At 39.2% G+C, this 14,470-nt stretch overlaps 1 protein-coding gene across 4 annotated transcripts in view; it reads right to left on the reverse strand.

Annotated features, from left to right (window-relative positions):
- The window catches only part of NFYC (nuclear transcription factor Y subunit gamma), a 70,237-nt gene that overhangs the window by 41,105 nt on the left and 14,662 nt on the right, over positions 1-14,470 (reverse strand). The window contains exon 1 of one of the 4 annotated variants that reach the window (XM_066269506.1): positions 10,596-10,734. The exons of the other annotated variants lie outside the window; for them this stretch is intronic. The gene's annotated coding sequence lies outside the window, so the exon portion shown is untranslated. Of the gene's footprint in view, positions 1-10,595; positions 10,735-14,470 lie in introns of those variants that run through there. 4 annotated transcript variants of the gene reach the window in all.

The following is a 14,470-nucleotide window of genomic DNA, read 5'->3' on the forward strand; positions in this document are numbered from 1 at the left end:
TCTGAAGAATGTTTCAAAGATATCAAGTTAAGAGCTTTAGAGTTTACCAACTACTTGTCACATACATTAACCTCAACTGACCTTTACTCAGCTCAGTGATAAAGATATCAATATTCGCCTGACCAGGCGGTGGCGCAGTGGATAGAGCATCGGACTGGGATGTAGAGGACCCAGGTTCGAGACCCCGAGGTCTCCAGCTTGAGCGCGGCTCATCTGGTTTGAGCAAAAGCCCACCAGCGTGAACCCAAGGTTACTGGCTCCAGCAAGGGGTTGCTCCGTCTGCTGAAGGCCCACGGTCAAGGCACATATGAGAAAGCAATCAATGAACAACTAAGGTGTCGCAACGAAAAACTGATGATTGATGCTTCTCATCTCTCTCCGTTCCTGTCTGTCTGTCCCTGTCTATCCCTCTCTCTGACTCATTGTCTCTGTAAAAGACAACAACAAAAAAACCCCAAAAAAAAAAAAAAAAGATATCAATATTCTTCCAATTTTACAGATAAGAAAGCTGAGGATGGGTATTTTAAGTTACTTGCTCAAGATCACAATATAGTAAGTGGTGGAGTCAGAAATGCAAAAGCTCTAAAATTCTGTTCTTTATTTAGTACAGCTTGTTCATTCTCACTTTCTGCACTGTTTTAAGATATATATGTCTATTCATACTGTTCATAGATGAGCAGTCTCAGCTTTGATCACTGACTAAAAAATCCTCAACCCAAAAAGATTATTTTTATTCACTTGCTCCTTGCTCCCAACATCTCTGTGGCAATCATAAAAGAGAAGATGCTAATGGCATTGCTGTCTCCTATCATATAAGCATCTTTCTTTTATTTCTCTGTTGTCTCTTTCCATGCTCCATCACTCTTTTCTATTTTCTCCTTCCCCTTTGCATGTCCCTAGGTCACAGTAGCACCTATGAATACTCAGCGGCCAACAGTGGGGGGCAGTCAAGTACAGGATAAATACATAAAGAACATGTACTAGACCTGGAGCTTCTTGTTCTCTGGCTATGTTTATGATCCTGGGCAAATCACTTAACTTCCTGGAGCCTCTGCTCACCTACAGGAGCACCTCACAGGACAGGTGCAGCACACAAATGGGAAAATACATGTTAGAAGGTCACAAAAAATACCAAGCCTCATATAAGCCAGATGGCATATCATCATCACTGCTCAGAGAATTCTCAATTAAAATCTTGGATGGTGTTAAAAGAATATCAAGATGAGCTTGGCTGTATTGATTTGGCTGTATGGATTCTGCTGATTCACAGAAGCACTTAATTCTGTCCTCTGCTTAGTGTCTTTTATCATTGATTTAAATGTTGAAAGAAAGAAAAAAAGAAAGAAAAGGGGGGGGCAGGCATGAGAAGAAAGAAACCTTCCAAGATGAAGAAACCCTAAGTGTCCTACCTCCATGTATACAGCTGTCAGGAACTGAAAACATAAAGACCACATCAAAGAATGCAAAGCAACTGAGATGGTTACGCTAATCTCTTACATTTGTAAGATACTTTATACTTTGTAAAGTAACTTTCTTTACTTATTTCTTTTTCATTGCAAACAAAGCACAGGTACTGACATTCCCTTTGGACAGACAAAGGTATTTTATCCAGATAGACTGAGGAATGTGCCTTGGGTCACGGGACAAGCCTATGCTAGAGCTGAACTGAAACCCATGTGCCCTGATTTTCAGTTCTGTGCTATTTCACTGCATGTCCTCCCTCTTTAGAATTGACAGCAAAGGAGGGGACCAAATACTTAAGAACCTCTGGGTCTTCTCAGCCTGGAACATACATCCACCAAGCTTTTTGCCTTTAATTTTCCTGATCCTCCTCCTGGAAAAAGTACTTCAAAATGCCAAGATGCCAGCCAGATCTTACACATTCCAAAGCAGAAAGCTTTAAGGTTTTCAAGCCTGTTAAAGCTGCAGTTGTCCATAAGGACTAGGACTTGGGGGGATATTTGGTCACCAAGAGTGGAGATGAAAAGTTCTAGTAGATCAAGTTCAAAGTTCACTCTCTCTAGGGGCCTGGTGATCAAAGGTCAGTGACTCTATCTTTTCATTATATACTGCTCACAAAAATTAGGGGATATTTCAAAATGATAAAAAAAAGAAGCATTTGATTTTTTTTATTAAACAAGAACATCAGAAAAGCAAAAGACAAGTCAAAGAAAGTTGTTCAATCATGCAAATGAGATGTGAAACTAAATTTTATCTCATTGGTGAAAATGCACTATACAAAAGACTATAAGTACTGGAGTATCTGCACATTCCCTGATCCCCTAATTTTTGTGAGCAGTATAGTTCACAGAAATAGCCACAGCCTAGCACCCTCACTAGAGATGGGTTCCATAGCTGCACACTTACAGGAGGAATCATCCAGCTAAATTTATGTAGTCCTACTAAATTATAGCTATTGCTACAATGTGAACATGGTGAACTCCTTTGTTCTAACTACCTCCCTAGGGATAAAGCAAAGAGTATAAATCACAGCTAAGAATTATAAAGAAACTGAGATTAAGAATACCATGGACTCATTTAAAAATACCAATCTCTGTAATTCAAGATAAGAACACAAATCTAGGAGGTACCCAATACTACATACCACAAAGTGTGCATATACAAGGTATGGAGCACCATGAAACACCTAACACAACTCTAACCTATTTATCTGAAAAAGGCCCTTCAACTACTTATCTGACTTGAGTGAACTTAGCACTGATGAAAGACAATTTTCCAACACACTGGTAGTACTTACGCTTTGTTCTAAAAAGAAAGGTGGCTGAGTTCACCTGTCTTGTTCGACAAAAACTTTAAAAATAATTCAATTTGACTGACTATATATTTGATCTTTTTATGGTCAGCTTGTTTACTCATATAATGTAAGATTATATGCAAACTCTGAGAAAGTGTCTATCCCATTTTTTTAATGTATGCCTTTTGGGAGAAAAGAAGCACAGGAAAAAGGGAGGTGGGAGAAGGCATTAGGCCCATAAAATAGACACAGCTTTAGCTTGTTTTTCATACACAGTAACAAGGTGCAGTGCAAAGAGCACAGGGCTATGTCACTAAGGTCCACCTCTTGTTCCCTCACCCACAAAATGGTGTAGTAATCCGGTTTTACCTACTTTAGATAAATTCCAAGTGACAGAGTAAATATAAAATCACTCCATTAACTGTAAAGTACTATGTTTCACATAAACATTACATACTATTACAATGCTTAACTACCTTCAAGGGTAGCTTTATGGGCATCTGGCCAGTTAATTATCAGGAGAGAAATAATCATGGAGTTCAGAATACAAATAATCAGGTAAGAGGGCTGGAAATTTACCATTATTTCTCTAGTACAAAATTTCTTATTGCATCTATTTTAGATTGAGGATAATTACAACATACCTAGCCTAGAAACTAAATATAGGTGCCTTATAGCAAAAATTCTGCTAAATCCTACAGATGTGGCTATCCTATTCCTGGTAATTTACTGTGTGTGCTGCTCATCACTGTTATCATGATCATGGGGTTATAAATTACTTGCTAAACAAGTTTTGCATACTTGCCATATTCCTACATGTGTATTTATGGTTGGTTTCATGCAACACGCTGCCATGTGAGACTTCAAAAGCTAACACCAGTAAGATTAAACCCAATGCAACTCAGAAAAAGAAAACAAACTTAGTATCTGCACTGGATGGAAATATGTGTGTGTACACTTAAAAGTTAAACAAGCTTCAAGTTATACGTACACATATACATAACTAATCTCAAGGAACTGCTGCAGTAACATTTCAAGGAAATGCTTCGTACTGAAGGTCAGTTAATAGAGCAGTATTTCTAATCTTTTACGTATCAAGGCACATACCAAAAATGTTAATGTTAGCTTTTAGAATATTTAACCGACAGGCTGACACTGATACCCTCACTCAGTTCAACTTGTCACATGATCATGCACCATGCAGGGTGCTCTCTAAGTAGTCTGTTTTACCAAACAATGACGCCTTTACTTTGTTACCTATGCCTGGGTAGGGAAGTTACAGACATTAGGTTTTAACTAAACTAACATTTAATAGATGACCAAGTAATTTTTTAAAGTAAAATATACTAACTTATATATATGGGAGCCACATACTCAGGTAACAGACTCCACCATGCTCCTAGATGTCTCAACTTTAGGGCCCGATCGTTTTTGTTTCCTTTTTTTTTTTCTTCATTTTTCTGAAGCTTGGAAACAGGGAGAGACAGTCAGACAGACTCCCGCATGCGCCCCAACGGGATCCACCCGGCACGCCCACCAGGGGCGATGCTCTGCCCACCAGGGGGCGATGCTCTGCCCATCCTGGGCGTCTCCATGTTGCGACCAGAGCCACTCTAGCACCTGAGGCAGAGGCCACAGAGCCATCCCCAGCGCCCAGGTCATCTTTGCTCCAATGGAGCCTTGGCTGCGGGAGGGGAAGAGAGAGACAGAGAGGAAAGCGTGGCGGAGGGGTGGAGAAGCAAATGGGCGCTTCCATCTTTTAACATGAAGCTTTATTCTTCTAGTTTTTCTGCCCATTCTCGTCCTTGATTCTCTCCTATCCATTCCCCAAAGTTCAACTATAATCTCTGGGTTTAAATTTCAAACACACATTACCAATTCTGACATTTCTCCTAAGTTACAGTCCTTCATGCTGACCATCTCCAACTGGAAAGCTACCCAGAACGTATATTCCATGTATCCAAAATCACATCTATCTTCCTCTTTCCCCAAACCTACTCCTTCTAGCGTTTCTGCCTCTATCTTCCAGTTACCCAGGCTTGAAATCTCAGAGTCATCCTGGACTGTTCCTAAATTCTAACCAACTTCTAAATTCTGTAATAACAGTGCCCACCTCATAATCTTCTTCATACTGCCACTAACGTTGTTCAGGCACTCATCACCTCCACCTAATTAATAAAAATGATGATGACACTGATACTGATTTAATACTTGCTGTATTCCACATCCAATTTTAAGCTATTTGCATGACTTTTAACCCTCATAGCAGTCCAATAAGGGCTGTAAACCCAGTATGAGAACTCACTGCATTGTTCCCTATTTCTAGTGTCTTCTATCAAATTCTACTCAGGTAGTCAAGGCTCTCCAACATCTGACCCAACTTAGTTCTCCACACTTGTCCTTAACTCATCTCCTAATGCTCCAAACAATCTGGACCACTTGCTCTCTTCAGCCCACAATGCACTTACTGAACCATGACCTATTCCTACTGTTACCCATGTCTGGAATGCCCTTGTCCCTACCTCCCTGAGCCCAACGTTCAATTAAACTGCCCTCCTTCATTGCTAAGCTAAAAGTTTTCCTCTCCTCTAAATTCTGTGTTCTATGTTTGTACTTTCCATATCAGTGTTCCATATTTGATATACAACATGTGTCTTTCTTTACCAATTTGTTAGGTCCTGGAGTAAAATTTTATTTGTAAATGTATTTAAAGTCTCCACATAGAAGAAATGAATGAAGTGTAAAGCATCCAAGTTTAGAATTTTCTCAAAGATAAGAACTATATACCTTAGACAGATAAAGAAAAAATTCATTTTATCTATTTCCAGTCAAGCAGGTCTTCCCTGCTGGAAAATTAAAACTATGGAGACAGACCAAAATGATAGCACTTTCAAGAAAAAAGGTTGACCACCGGAGAATCAGTACTGCTGTTGCTGCGGTTATTTTAGTCTCCATTCTTCCTTTGAACTAAGGAACACAAGGTCACAAGCTATGTTATGCCTCTTAAAGTTAAATATTTACTAGGCTTTTTTTCCTTTAGTTCTGTCTTTACACTGGAATTTACCTTCACTTCTTATCCTTCAACTGCCCTTTTTCATTGCAGGGTGCAAAACTGTAATTTAATTTATAGTAAACACTCTATTTAAATAGAGAAAAACTCTTCATCAATTATTAAACAGTGGGGTCTGGCTTTGGAAATGTGCCGATGGGAGAGACAGAAAGATAAGAGCGATAATACAAATAGGATCTGACCAAGTTTTAAAGAGCCAGGTCCATTACTGAGACAGCAGAAAAAACAGATTAAAAAGAACACTAAGCTTCTGGGAAATAGACAAGAGGCAGATACCATCCAGATGTGTCTACTATAATTTTCAGTCACAGTATACCTCAGGACTTAAATATTACTAAGTTACACCACCTAAGCTCTTATCAATTAACTTTAATTTTTGTTCAAATATATGAAGGTGGTGAAAAGAAATTCAACTATAAGAGAAAAATTAAAAATTTTCAAGTAGATTATGGCCTATCAGAGAATACACAAAATTAAGAACAAAAACCAAATCCACACTACAGAAACACACATGTACAGAAACACAATGCCACTTTGCTGGCAGTAAAGATTAAAGTTGGCATGTTAAGATATTATTTTGGGAATATACTGACAATGATTTCTATTTCATACTTGCCAAATCCTTGGCATGATTCTGAGATCTTTGTTTATTAAATACAAGTTGGCTTAACGACTCACTTGAAGAACCAGGCCCAAACTTGTTTGGGAATTAGCTTGTTCTTGAGGTGTATTAACAAAAACAAAACAAAGCAAACCTACCTAACTGGCATGCAGGTGTTGTATTTGTATACCTTAGTTTAGTTCCTTGTATTGCATAAAAGTAGCCTATCCCCCTGGGACACCTCAGCCAGGTGGGCACCATTAGCTTCCTAGCTGATTCTCAGCATTCTGAATAAGCAACTGGCTGAGGTAAGAGATCTTCAGATCCCAAAAGGGAAGCTAAGTCTGCTGCGACAGCAAGACTTTCCAACCAACAGATTCTACATGGAGACTTCTGATCCTCTTCCATGGCCCCTTTTCTCTCTGTTCCTTCTGTATTCAAATAGCAAACCTGTACAGATGTACCAAAAGGAAGAGAAATATGAAAATAAAAAGTAAAATCAACCAATGAATTGAATGGGAGCTGAATCTCTGAACACGCATTAGCCAGTCATAAATATAGGGATAGACAAAATAACTTCATGAAGAACATCTATAAATGATTAACTTCAAGAATTCTGGGGGGTACCTGAAGCCTCCACAAAAGAATATAGCTTCTTTAAAAGGAGACCTCATCTTATTTTAGGAACAAAAAGCTCACAGCAACCAGGATGGCTGTTTTTAAATATACACATTCCTGGAACTGGAATTTTATTTGGAGAGGCCAGTGCAATTTTGCCAGGCCTTATTCTGTCTAAATATGATCCTTTCAATGCACAGAAAGAAGGCAGACATCAATGCTGACTGACCATGCCTGAGAGAAAGTGATTTAATATGACAGGAAATCAAATAGATCACAAAATATCCACCCCCACCCCAAGAAGAAAAAACAAAGTCCTAAAATTAGATGACAGAAGGCATGTAAAACGGGTAAGAATCAGATCCACATGGGTTTCCACCACTTACTTTAGAAATGTATCTCACAGCAGGTGGTATCAACTCTGAAATTTATGCCAATGTTCATGTTTTGATGACAGACCAATTATTTTTTTAAACTCTACATGCAACATTTACTTGCTTGCTACTACTGTGCAAGGTATAACTGCCTTCCCAAGCTTAAAAACAGAGAAAGATCATATAACCACAAAGCAAACAAAAACATGGCTCCCACTTTACTTTATAAATATTTGGTACATAAACTAAAAATGTAACCTTTGCTGGTAAACATCTGCAACTATTAACCTTACCTGAATTATAATGCAAATCTCAGTATCATATTGGAACAGGCTTCTAATTGTTCATGAGAGGTTCCTAAATCTAAATGGGTTTCCAAAAATATCAGCATTACCATGTTATCTCATTCTGAGGACCCTAATTTCTGACAAACAGGTTTAAATGATTTCATAGAAAAAATAAAAATAATTTTATAGGAATCTTGGTAAAGGAAGGTTTGATGGTCTCAATGTATGCATTACATAGAGTTATGTCAGTATAAACAGGAATATGCAGGTGGAAGGCCTGTGGAATCAGTTTCAAAGAGGAAAGCTGGCTAAACAAATTCGTTTGTAAACATGTTAAAATACTGGCATTTTTCTCTTTGATGACATACCTATCTTCCTAAGCATTTAAACCCCCAGTAGTTTGAATTGGTAACTACTAATAATATTATGTAGCACTTCATAATGCGCAAAGCACTTTAACATTCATGATCTCATTTGAGACTCTCCACTAAATAGGAAGGGTGCTATTTTTAGGACCTATTTTTACATGTGAGGAAGCTGACACTAAATGGCTGACTTGCCCAAGCTCACAAAGCTGGTGACAGCTGTGTGTGAACCTGAACACACAAGTCTCCTGACTTTAAATAGCCGGCTTGTGCTACTGCACCATGCTGCTTCAAATACTGTACTCAAGAGTACAAATCTCAGACCCCATCTAAGCCTCCCCCACCTACAAACAGCCATCCCTAGTCTAAGTTAGAGTTAGTCCTAGAAGGTCTTTGCTCCCTATGGAAGTAGAGTTTTCATTTCTCCGGGAAACATTTATCTGGTTAAAGTGTAAATGAAGAGGTCATATAAACACCATTTGACATATACTGGAAAATATCTTCGTCACCAGGGCTTCTGCATAGGCAAGCCTATGTGTATTTTCCAGGTAGTAGGTCAGATTCTCAAGAGTCCATGACCCTAAAAAAGGTTAAGAATCCAGACTAGAGAGAGTGGCTAGATATCTTTCCAAGAAGCTAAATCCACAAAGTTAATATAAAGATTTCTATCTAGGCCTCATACTGGGCCAACTTACCTTCTGTCTCCCCTGCTCCAGGCCTTCTCCCAGGGCCAATAGGGCTATTCAGTATCTAGAGCTATTTTTTTTAAATGATATATAAAACCTAGAGCAACTGATAACATATAAATCAATGACTTGTAAAACAATTAATCTAAATAAATTATATTAAAGTGTAATCTTTAACACACACTCCTTTTCTCTTGACATAACTTCCCAGAATGACTGTTTTTTTACAATAAGCATTCCAATTCCCAAAAGAAGTTTCACAAACATTACTTTGAACTCCTGAAATACCATTCTTCACTAAGAAGCCTCTAGATTACAGAGAAGACAAGGTAGCATGCAAGGAATTCCGATTCTGGTAGGCAGTTCACTCAACTACCATACCAAAAGGATTTAGAATTTTTTTTACTGGGGGGAGGGAATGGGTAAGAGTGGGAGAGAAGGAATACAGCCCCATTGTCTTACTGCTTGAAAACTCCTAATTTGAATCTATAACATATTCCTACTAACCACACAACTTGAACATCAAAAGTACAGTCTCTTTTCATCTTAGAGCTTTTCAGTTCAAATCTGTATAAACAAACTTTGTCCTTCGATCTTTCAACTCCCCGGCAGTTTTTCAAGGTCACTTATGCGAGAAACGACAGAACCCTGGTTTTAGCAACTTTGACTTATAACCACTCCAATTCTAAGAGTCCAAAATCTAAACCCCTATCGATCCTCTCAGGTAAATCCTTTACTCAAGGGAAAGAGAGGGAGGACAAATCAACACCTTCCCAACTTCTCCTCTAAGAGGGCCTGCTCCTCCTCTTCCCTACCCGGACACTGAGTGCTGCTGGCTCACTGAGTCTGCTGCAGAAATGTTCCAATGACCTTCATTCCATACTTGCAAATAAAAAGAAAACAACTGTTTTAAAAATCAAGTGCATTATAAATCTTTAGTACATGGGATGGAAGATTTCACTGTTCTCAAAAAACTGGTTAGTTATTGATCAGTAACCTGCATTAGCTTCATAGCCTAAAGAGGAAAAATATCAAGGGCAAAAGACAGGGTGCCTATACTCTTAACTGTCCTATTCACAAATTGCAGGTAAATTAGGCCTTAAATATTTCATACAGAAAATGAAAAGCATTTTGCTCAATTATTTTAAAGAACCAAATCAATAACTGACAAAAATGTGTGAAGTTGGTGGAAAAAGATTTGCTCTTGTCACTGCCAATATAGTGTAGAAGTATGTTTCTAACCAGCATTTTATGCTAAAATGTGCATTTTAAAACAAAGATTGTTACTTAATTAACTGGTACTTATGAGAAATCTAGAAGCAGACAGGTAAATCAAGAAAGTTATGGGAGAATTTCACATTGGCATGTGGGCCTTCATTAGAACCTGCACCAGTGCAAATCATAATTTAACACAAATTCAGAACAGCAATAGCGTTGTTTCCACCTCTGAAAACACAGATGTCAACAAAGTGCACAGAAATAGAAAAAGTCTTACAACAACTCCGCTTATCCTGTAGGAAAGCTTCAGTGCACTTGAACAAAGGAAAATTATTTGGAAAACAGTTAAGTTTACCCAATGCAAAGAGAAAGTGCTTTGCTTCTGTGTGCCCCTGAAAAATGATTAGTCTTTCTTCATGTACCTGATCTTGTCGCTCAACTAGGAAAAGAAATCCCAGTTGAAGGGCATGCAAAATCTAAACAGAGCAAGGTATTCTAGGTGCACCAAAAGGTATGCATGGAATGTAAAGTGGCCATTTTCTGAAACAGTGCAACTTGTCTACACTCTCTGAAGCTAAACAATTTCTACCATTTTAACACAAAACAAAGAATTAAACTTACCGGGAACTGCATTAATTTTACATGTAGTTATTTATATCTCCTCGGACAGGGAGAATTTAAGTCACTCCTATCCCTCCCCCCTAAAAAGGACGGAGGAAACAAAAGGCAGCAGGAGATGCAGAAACCTGAGTCTGGAATGTCCACTCCAGTGAAAACCCGAACAGCTGTCCCCCCACCCCCCAGTAAACTATTCGCCATTTTTCTTTGTCTTTCAGCTGACCCCTGCCTCACTGAAAAACTCCGAGGCTCCAATGAAGCCCTGCAGCCTCCTTCCACTTTAACAGTCAAAGGCATTCAATCTAGCATGCTATTTGACACCAAACCTTGCCTCCACAGTGGTCCCATTGGCTGAGCTGTTTTATCGGCTAAGAACACAAAGCCATGATTGGCTGTTCACGTCATCAGTTACCTCCTTTGTACACTTCCTGTTTTAAAGTTACCTTGAGAAGCAGAACAGGGGTCAGATCCAGACTTCAAACTACAAGGAACTTAAGGCTTGGAAATGCCTGGCAAATGCACACAGCAGATGCACTAGGGCCTCATGTGTTTCCAAAACAGAGAATACTGCAAATTCAGAATTGTTTTTAAAATCACACGAAAGGTTGTTACAGTTCCCTCCCAAAGGATTTCTTATTGGCTGTCTGAGTTCCATTTAAAAATTTAAGGTAATTTAACTGTTTCTGATTGGTCATCAGAGATGTCTGTAAGATATAACCACAGTATCCTATGGCAGTAAACCAGGGAAGCAATGTGCAGAAGGTTGGAAAGTTGTGACTTAACTATCTTCAGTTTTCTGTTGAGCATATAACAGAAGAAGAAAAAGAAAATTGGGTGGGGTAATCCAACGGCTCCAAAGAAAATACTGCTTCTTTAACAGTAACAAAGAGTGATATTAATAGCCATACAATAGTTTGCAGAATTTCTAAAAAGGCGACTGTATTGTATCATGGTAATTTAAAAAGGACATATTAGCACCAGGGAAAACCACTTTATTTTAAAATACAAACTAACCCAAATAGGAAAATCCTGGGGTAATATATAAAGTTAGTGACAGAAACGGTGGCATTTCCAAAAAGTTATTAGGAACCCAAGAGGGAAATATAATGACGGGGGGAGGGGGTGGCAAAGAAGATAGAACATCAGTGAATATATATATTGTTTAAAACACGTTATACATTAATGGATTAACTAATTTATTTAGAGCAGTCACAAAATGTTGCTGATTAGCTTTTTTAAAGTTTTTTAAATTTTTATTTATTGATTTTAGAGAGAGGAGAGAAAGAGAGAGAGAAGGTAAGGGTTAGGGGAGAAGTGGGAAGCATCAACTCAGTTGCTTCTCCTATGTGTCTTGGCCAGGCAAGCCCCGGGTTTTGAACTGAAGACCTTAGTGTTCCAAGTTGACGCTTTATTTACTGCACCACCACAAGTCAGACTTGATTAGCTTTTAATATCACAGAATTCTGATATAGAGGATAAATTTTTCTATGATATTTTCAAGAATAAGCAGCAGGGCTGATCTCAGCCTGAGCTATTATATAATATATACAGGTATCCCCTGCTTTTCAAAGTTCACTTTAAGCCACTTCACTTTTACAAAAGACCTCCATTAGTACCTGTTTTTGCTAACTTAAAGAAATCCAAAGAGGATTTCTCTCTTTTATGAAGGAATGCAAACACAGCAGTCAGTGCTTGTTTTGCAGCAAGCACCCCTAGCAGCAAGTGGCAGCAGCATCAAGCTCCTTCTCTGGGAACTACACTCAGCATCCCAGTATCAACCAGCTTTAAGTGTCTATGAGCATCTGTGCTTCATCTTGAGTTAATCTGGGCATCTGTTAGCAAGATGTGTCCTACGGTGATTGTTTCTTCACTTTATGCTGTTTCGGCTTACAAAGGTTTCATAGAGCCTGACTGTGGTGATGCAGTGAATAGAGCGTCAACCTGGAATGCTGAGGTGGCCAGTTTGGGACCCTGAGCTTACCTGGTCCAGGTACACATGAGAAGCAACCACTCCGAGTTGATGCTTCCCATTCCACCCCTCCCTTCTCTGTCTCTCCTCTTTCTAAAATCAATAAATAAATTTTTTTTTTCTTTTAAATGGTTTCAAAGGAATGATCCACTTCCAGACGGCAAGGGGAAACCTGTAGTATTGTGGTTACTGAAGACATTCAGGAGTCCTGAATTACCAGTGTTGGTCTAAGATTTGCATCCAGATATGGGCTCAACTGTTTAGTTTTAAGAGGAGCTTCCTAATATGGTGAAAATCAGTTAACATGTCTTTTTTCCTTTCTACAAAATATTCAAATAGAAACATCTTACTACCTGAGGCCTTTAACAATCTCCTTAGATCTGCTTCCTCCCATTAAAGCTAAGTATCCCAAGGCTAAACAACACAACTGTTTTGCCAGGTAGAATAGAACTTTTCTAGAAATACCCCAGTTGATCTCACTGGAGAGTTCATTCCCTGAAATGGAAGCAAGGCAGCCTATCCTATCACTGCCATATTAACTCCTCTACACACATTCTACTCAAATCCCACACTGAAATAATTTCTGAACACCAACCAGTGCCAGGTTCTGTGCTAGATGCTTTACCCTTCTAATCCTATACCCGTTTACATGTGAAAGTGCAAGGTTCAGAGATGTTAAACAACTGGCCCCTAGCCATACATACATTTAGGATGCAAACACAAGTCCCATCAAGGGTAGTACTCTTTCCACTGCACTGCACTGCCTACCAAAACATGGAGCACCTTTAGGACCATCCAAGGAAATTCTTCAGTGTCACATATATGTGACAGATAGCATAAGTCACTGCACCCAACTTTAATTTTTTAGGAAATTTGACTAATGTTGAATTTGAGCTGCTGGTTAGAGATCTAGTTAAATACTTGAGAAAGACCCTATATCCTGATACAAATTTTACTTAACTATTAGGAGCAACCAACCAGTAGTAAATCACATTTGTAATTTATAAGGACTTGAAATAACTAAATCATTAGAAGTAGTGTACATTAAAATATTAAGGGATTGCATGGCAATTTCACTATGACATCTAAGTAAGAGTTTTACTATGCTAACAGGGTGTGTTGTGGGGCTATTTTTTTTTTTTTAGAGGGTGGGGGAAGAGATATGAGAAGCATCAATTCATAGTTATGTCACGTTAGTTCTTCAGTGAGTGCGTATCACATGTGCCTTGACCAGGGGGCTCAAGGTGAGCCAGTGACCCCCATGCTCAAGCCAGCAACCTTGGGCTTCAAGCTAGCAACTTTTGGGCTCAAGACAGTAACCATGGGATCATTTTGATGAACCCATGCTCAAGCCGGTGACCCTACACTCAAGCTGGCGACCTCAGGGTTTCAAACCTGGGACCTCAGCATTTCAGGCCAACACTCTATCATCTGTGCCACCACCAACCAGTCAGGTATGTCGCGTGGGGCAATTTCTTAAGCTACACAGAGTTGCAGGTATTGCAGTTCTGTCAAAAGTTTAGATCACAGCCTGACTAGGTGGTGGCCCAGTGGATGGAGCCTCCGACTGGGACACAGAGGACCCAGGTTCGAAACCCCAAGGTTGCTGGCTTGAGCACAGGCAAACCAGCTTGAGTGGGGGATCGGAGCCATGACCCCATGGTCGCTGGCTTGAGCTCAAGGTTGCTGGCTTGAGCAAGAGGTCACTCACTCTGCTGTGGCCCCCCAGTCAAAGCACATATGATAAAGTTAATCAATGAACATCTAAGGTGCCACAACAAAGAACTAATGCTTCTTATCTCTCTCCCTTCCTCTCTGTCTGTTCCTGTCTGACCCTCTCTGTCTCTGTCATTAAAAAAAAAAAAAAAAAAAGTTTAGATCACAATTTCTGAATAGCTACCAGCCCGGA

This window comes from Saccopteryx bilineata, chromosome 3 (genome assembly GCF_036850765.1).
Source record: "Saccopteryx bilineata isolate mSacBil1 chromosome 3, mSacBil1_pri_phased_curated, whole genome shotgun sequence".
Taxonomy (NCBI): Eukaryota; Metazoa; Chordata; class Mammalia; order Chiroptera; family Emballonuridae; genus Saccopteryx; species Saccopteryx bilineata.